Source organism: Psammomys obesus, unplaced genomic scaffold (genome assembly GCF_907164565.1).
Source record: "Psammomys obesus unplaced genomic scaffold, mPsaObe1.curated_primary_1811, whole genome shotgun sequence".
Classification (NCBI taxonomy): domain Eukaryota; kingdom Metazoa; phylum Chordata; class Mammalia; order Rodentia; family Muridae; genus Psammomys; species Psammomys obesus.
The window spans coordinates 8,706,052-8,713,674 of record NW_026596162.1 but is presented as its reverse complement, the minus strand read 5'-3'; positions in this window follow the sequence as shown (position 1 = coordinate 8,713,674).

Sequence of the window (7,623 nt, the reverse complement as noted above, 5' to 3'; positions counted from 1 at the left end):
ATATACGAAAGAACACAGAATTGTTTGCATAGTGTGGTTTTTGTTTTTGTTTTTGTTGTTGTTTTTGGATTTTCAAGACAGGGTTTCTCTGTGTAGCCCTGGCTGTCCTGGAACTTGCCCTGTAGACCAAGCTGGCCTCAAAACTAAGAGATCTGCCTGCCTCTGCCTCCGGAGTGCTGGGGTTAAGCAGCGGCATATAGTTTTTAAATCAACATAAAAGTAATCATATTTTTAATCAATATTTTAATCAATATCATTTGCATTTTTATTTATCAGTTATAAACCTCAATAAGTTTCCAGTCCATCTTGATATGCAAAGTTGCACTTTATTCCTTTGCTCTGGTGTAAAATTGGCTTAAGCACAGTGTCAGTTTTGTTAGTTCATTTTACTGTCCTTTGGCATTTCTCTGCTGCAGTCAGTTTGGCTGAGGTGGGCCCTCTCTTGTGAAGACGGAGGAACAGCTGACACTACTCCAAGCAGGACTGTCCAACTACAGAGTGTGCCCATAGTCAGCCTCACCACATCCTATTAAATTGCTTACACACTGCTCGTCACAGTTTGAATGTTTCCACCTGCAATGTTTGAGAGCTCCTTTTCTCTCACATCCTGACCAACCCTTGAAAGTTTTGGATCTGTTAATTTTTAAAAAAAAAATGGTTTTATGTTTAATTATGAGTCTCTGTGTGAGCATACACATGTGTGTGCTGGTGCCCACGGAGGCCAGGAGTGAGCAGCAGATTCCCTGAAAACGGGAGTCACAAGTAGTTGTGACACAGCTGCTGGGAATCAAACCTCCAGAGGGAGTGGCACTATGAGGAGGTGTGGCCTTGTTGGAGGAAGTGTGTCGCTATGAACGTGGCCTTATATACGCTCAAGCTAGACCCAGTGTGGCACACAGTCTCCTTCTGCTGCCTGTGGAACAAGATGGGGAACTCTCAGTTGCTTCTCCAGCACCATGTCTGCCTGCACGCTACTGTGTTTTCTGCCATGGTGACAATAGACTAAGCCTTTGAATCTATAAGCCAGCCTCATTTAAATGTTTTCCTTTCTAAACGTTGCCATGGTCGTGGTGTCTCTTCAGAGCAATAGAAACCCTAACTAAGACACCCCTCAACTGGATTACTTTTACTTATTGTTTGTCTGTGTATTGTGGGTTGGCTATGGAACGCTCCCACCCCAGATTCATGTGTTAGACCCTATAAGCATCCAGTAACAAAATTCAGAGAGTGTGTGTGTGTGTGGGGGGGTGTCTGGCCACATGAATCCATCCACTGAGCCTTCATGATCCAATCACTGTTGTTCTAACACACTGATAAACTCATACCCTAATGTGCCCTCCAGCAGTGGGCCCTAACTGAAGGAAGGAGGTCACTGGGAATGTATCTCTGAAGAGTATAGTTTGTCCCTAGCCTTCTCTCTCTCTTTCCTGTCTACTAGAAGATAATCGTCTTTGCTCTACTACACAGCCCCTGCCATGAGACACACCCCCAGTTCAGGCCCAAAGCAATTAGACCAAGGGACCATCAACCAAAGGCTCTGAAACTTTAAGCCAAAATACATCTTTCTGCATTTAAGTTGGTTTGCTCGAGTACTTTGTCACAGCAACAAAAATCTAATGAAATATGTGTGTGTCAAGTTTAAGACTTTTTATGACTATGGATATTTGCTCATTTTATCTTTCAAACAAAGGCCTTGTGTTCTGCCTACAAAGTATATAGGGGGAACCCATTCTTTTTGTTTCTTCATTAAGGTATGAGGTAATATATCAGTTACCTACTGCTGCACAAAACTTAGCCCCCAAATTTAGCAGCTTAGAGCCACATTTATTACCCTATAGGTTCTGGGGGTCAGGAATCTGGAGGGAGCTTAGCTTTGCTCCCACAGCTAAAAGTTGCTCATGACAATTATCCTCCATAGACTAAATGCCCCCCACATGAAGGGTGGTGGCTGGTGGTTGTTGAAGATCTAATCTGAAACATGATGGTGTTCAGAATTAGGACTTTTGGGACATATTTAGGTGTCGATGAGGTCATGGGAGTCAGCCATGTGATGGGTCTAATACCTTCAGATGAACAGGAAGAGATCACTTCCCCATAGGCCATGTCAGAAGAGTGGGTCCTCATCAGACACTGGGTCCACCAGCCCCTTTGATCCCAGACCTTCCTCCTCCAGAGCTCTGAGAAGGGTGTGGTGTTTAACCATCTGGGCTGTGGCGTTTTCTTTAGCAGATCAAGCGGACTGAGACTAACCTGAAGTCCACGGGAGGTCTGCTTCCAAGAAGATGCACCACTAAGACTGTTGGCTGCAAGCCTCCCTCTTTCCCCAGGGTCCCCCCCTTTCTAGGCTACCTGCAGTCCTTATGACTTAGTCAATGGTTTCCTGATTCAAGACGAGAGTAAGAGTGAGTGGGCAGGAAGCTGCAGTTCCTTTTATGACATAGCTTCCAAAGTCACACGCTGTCACTTCCACTCACTTCGTGAGTCACCAAGTCTAGCCACGCTCAGTGGGTGGGGAAACCCATGCCACATCTTAAAGGGAGGGGTGATTGTCAAAGAGCTGTGACGGTTACAATCAACCCCTGGTAGGAAGTAATGTATCCCATCCCTACTCCCTTTGCTCTCAAAACCCACCCTCTTCTTACTGACATGGACTGACATTTCCTTTTTTAAAAACACTTATTTATTTTGATTTATTTCACCCATGGGATGTTTCGCCTGCATGTATGCCTGTGCACAATGCAAATGCTGTACCCAAGGGGGCCAGAAAAGCATGGTGGATCCCGTGGGAATGCAGTTATGAGTGGTTGTGAGCCACCATGCGATTGCTAGGAATTGAGCCCAGTCTTCTGGAAGAGAAACCAGTGTTCTTAACCACTGAGCCATCTCATCACCTACTCCTCCTCTTCCTTCTTCATCCTCTTCCTCCTCCACTGTTGCTTTTTTGTGTGTATGTGTGTGTGTGTGTGTGTGTGTGTGAGAGAGAGAGAGAGAGAGAGAGAGAGAGAGAGAGAGAAGGCCTTACTATGTAGCCCTGGCTGGCCTGGAATGTACTATGTAGACTGTGATGGCCTCTAATTCTAGGACAATGTTGAGTATTATTAGCTTTTGGGGATGGAGAGGAAAGAAGACAGATCCAATAGAGACATGCTCAGAGAAATTGTCCTCTGGGTCAGAGCTTTAGTAAGGGGGTTGTTAAAGCTGCAATAGTGTAAGGCTTTGAAGAAAGAGAAATTTCTTTTTCACCGATCAAAGCAAGACGTCCATTCTGGAAAGCTTCTGGTGGTAAAGCGGGTCTAAGGCTCAGCTGATAAGCGGCCCACACTGTGTGCTCGCAGTCTGATTTCCTCTGATTCCTCAGGGGCAGGAGTGTCACTGACTGGTGAGACAGTGGGAACTAGGAGCTAAAGGTGGCAAGAGTAACTGACTGTACCCTGATTTTAATAAAACATGTTTACACTTTCATCAGTAGTTATGGAGTTTCAGATATCATTGTCAAGTTAGGCTTTCTATTCTAGACTTGTATGTATTATTTTTTTGTAAAGATTGTGTGTGTGTGTGTGTGTGTGTGTGTGTGTGTGTGTGTGTGTATACCATATGCATGCCTGGTGCCTATGGAGAACAGAAGAGGTGGTTATAACCCCTGGAACTGGAGTTACAGACTGCTGTGAACCACCATCTGGCAAATCTCTGAGTTCAAGGCCACTCTGGTCTACAGAGCAAGTTCCAGGACAGCCAGGGCTATACAGAGAAACCCTGTCTTGCGGGAGGGGGGGCAGATTTATAAAACCTGTTTTCCTTTCTCAGAGAGGTTTGATGGCCATTCGATTATTTTAATAACCCCCACTGGCACATGCAGACTTTCTGCTTTTTCTTGGGGTCAATATAATTTATATAGTCCTAAAAAGTCTATTTAATTAAAGTTTCATAATTATAGGCTAGCCCTTATTTACCATCTTTCATTCCTGATGCTGTTCTTCCTTTTCTCTGGTGATTTGTCTATTTTAATTAACAGCAATTTATTTTATTTTAAATTTACTCTTGTGTATTATTTACTGCACGTGGATGTATCTGTGTGTAGGTCAGAGGACAAGTTTGTGGGGTCCATTCTCCCCTGTATTCATGTGAATTCAGAGGATCGACACAGATGGCCCACCTTGACCACCAATCATTTCTACCCTCTGAGCCTCCTTACTAGCACCAATCAATATTTTAACAATATTGACAATTTTTATATTCTTGGTTTTTATTCTATTATTTTTTTGTGTTTATATTTATTTCTCTGGTCTCCTAATTTTTTAGGGAGGGGGTATCATGTTTCTCCTTCTGAGTTACATGAATGTTTAACAATAAATTTAAAGTGTATTTTGTATCTAAAGAATATTTAAGATCTAAATTTCTCATTGGGTACAATTTTTAGCTTTCTCCTGTATATTTTCGTAATGCATGATTTCATTGCATTCCATTCTAAATATTTCTTTTTCATCATAGTTTCTTTTTAAGTATAGAGACTATTTAGGAGGTATTTTTAATTGGCAGAGTTATGGGATAGAAGAATGCATTTCTATTCTTGGTTTCTATTTCCAGTGTATTGTGGTAAAAGAACACGAATCAATGACATCATTTCTTTGGAATGTCTTGTGATTTCCTTTGTGGTCCGATAAATGACCAAGTGTATGAATGTTCTGGGTTGGGTATTCTCCAAGGCTGGGGTTGAATTTAAAGCAGGGTGCAAGATCCCGGGTTCAATGGCTAGCAACAATTTAGGAAAAGGTGTTACAGTCTAGAGGTCTTAATCAGGTTCATTTTCTCTGCCAGTTAAAGAACTAAAAGGTTAGGGGAAAATCTTGTGCTTGACAGGTAGCAGCAGAAAAACCAGCAACACAACAGACAGAATCAGCAATTGAAGAAAGGCTTTTATTGGAGGTGAGAAAACACACACATACACAGACACACAAAGCAGATGCACGAAGATAATGACCCTCTGCAAAGCAGAGTAGGGACTTGGGAAGTGAAAAATCCAGTCTCAACTCAGGGTCCAGGGTTTTCAGAGTCTCTGAAGAGTATCTTTCTCTAATTTAAGGTTGATCAGGTTGAAGAAAGACAGGATCTGGTCTTGACTGTGTTGAGCCAGTGCATTTGCAGGGCACCTGCTGACAGGAGAAAGAACCTTCAAGTTTTTAGCTGCCAGGCTTTTGTCTCAGGTCTGGGAGGGGGAGACAGGGGAGGAAGAAATCAGCCATCTTGGAAGTTCATTATCTTTATTACCAAGTCCTGGCCCCTCTCCCTATCTGCCTGCCTGCCGGGCATTGTCTAACTCTTAGTCCCCCAAAGGTGTCTTTGCGTATTTGCTTTGGGAACATCCTTTTTAAATCCATGGTTTCATAATCAACACTACTGTTGTTTAGATAAAGAAAGTGTAGCTTTTAGGAGCCTGGCCTTATCAGGAGAGGAAAAAGGCTTGCAGAGTTGGAGCCTGAAGGATAATCTGTCTGGGCAGCCTAGAGCATTGGTCCAGGGAGCACAGACTTTCTGTCTGGGTGAAGGACATCTGAGGCTATGAAACCGAGAGACAGACTCCCATAGAACTGTAGCCTCCTTTAGTCACTCTGCTTCACACACCATCCTTCCAGACAATTGACAGGAGCAATTGGTTGGGTCTTAGCTTCTGCCTGGGCTCAACATGGCAAAGCTCCCAGCATGCCTAAACTAGGGTGTTTATGTGTTCTTCTGAGACATGCTAGTGGGAGGAGGAGGATGAGCACCTCTCTGCTTTAACGTTACAAAGAAAACAGCTTTCAAGCGTCCAGCTGCTTTCGTGTCTTCTTCCTTTTCTACCCTCCTCTGTCTGTAAAGCCAGCCTGCTGTGCCTGACTTAGTGCAGCAAATTCTGTCTTGAGGGATGAGGTGTTGCCTGAATATAAACTCACAAACACTAATCAGTTAGGGTCTTTTAAAAATATTTTTAATTTTTATTTGAATATTGTGTGTGTGTGTGAGAGAGAGCATGTGTTTTTTTGTTTTTTGTTTTTTGTTTTTTGTTTTTTGAGAGCATGTGTTTGTGTGTGCATGTGAGTTCAGTTGCCTTGCAAGGTCAGAGGAAGGCATGGTCTTGAGTTCATGATCTTCTTGCCTCTGCTCCCTGAGCACTGGGATTATAGGAATGTACTAGTATGCCCAGTTTACTTTGGCCTTTTGGCACTGTATTGCAATGATCTGTTTGTTGGACGGAAGGAGCCATGAGCTCCATAAGGAACACCATGGGACCTGTTGTCTCTGTGCCCCCTTATTTGTTTTTATAATTTGTCACATAATAATTATATATATGTATGTGAGGTACAATGTGATGAGATGTCCTTTTTAACAGATTTATTTATTTTATGTATAAGATAACAGATTTTACTCATTATTTTATGTACGAGTGCTCTATCTGCATATACACCTGCGTGTCAGAAGAGGGCACCAGATCACATCATAGATGGGTGTGAGCCACCATGTTGTTGCTGGGAATTGAACCCAGGACCTCTGGAAAACATAGACAGTCCTCTTAACTGCTGAGCCATCTCTCCAGCCCATGAGATGCTCTTAACTTGAATTGCAAAGACCATGTTGACCTCATTAAATTGAAAGTTAAAAACTAAAGAACTGGACATGGTGGTATGTGCCTTGATTCCAGCGTTGGGGGACAAAGACAGGTAGATCTCTGTGAGTTTGAAGCCGGCCCCGTCGGCATAGTTAATTCCAGGTCAGCCAAAGTCTACAGAATGAAAATGTCTGTCTGTCTATCTATCTATCTATCTATCTATCTATCTATCTATCTATCTATCTATCTGTCATCTGTCTATCAGTCATCTATCTATCATCTATCTATATGTATTTATCCATCTGTTATCTATCTATCTATCTATCTATCTATCCATCTATGTATCTATGTATATGTATGGGTACATATTAGTTTCTGCTCTCCCTCCTCTCACATGGGAACAATCTGCTAAGCAGCTTTTCTCAGTGGACAGCAACACCACACTTGCTTCCTGTTTCCTTACATAGTAATCATGCTGTCCCCCTCCCTGGCAGACTAAGGCAGAAAAAAGTTAACAGACAGCATTTGCACAGAGAGATCACACACTGGGCAGGGCTGAGTGTGCTGAGGACATTCGCACCTCAGTGTGAAAAGTTGTGAAGTTTTTTCCCAGAAGCTCAGGGATAGTCTGGTGTGTTCACAGGGGCTTCCCTTATCCACATTCCCCCTCCTGTGGTTTCACTTATCCAGGCTCAAGCTCTGTCTGAAATACTGAATGGAAAAATTCCAGAAAAAAAAAAAAAAACAGTTCATAAGTTAGTTTTTGTTTTTTTGGTCGTTTTTGTTGTTGTTTGTTCGTTTTTTTTATTTGTTTTTTTTTTGAGACAGGGTTTCTCTGTGTAGTCCTGGCTGTCCTGAAACTCACTTTGCAGATCAGGCTGGCGTTGAGCTCAGAGAGCCACCTACCTCTGCCTCCCCAGTGCTGGGATTATGTGCCACCATGCCTGGCTAAATTCATAAATTTTAAGAAACTTATATTATGACATATTATTGTAATTATTATTGTTCTTATTAGTTATTGTTCATAGGCCCAGTGTAAGGTT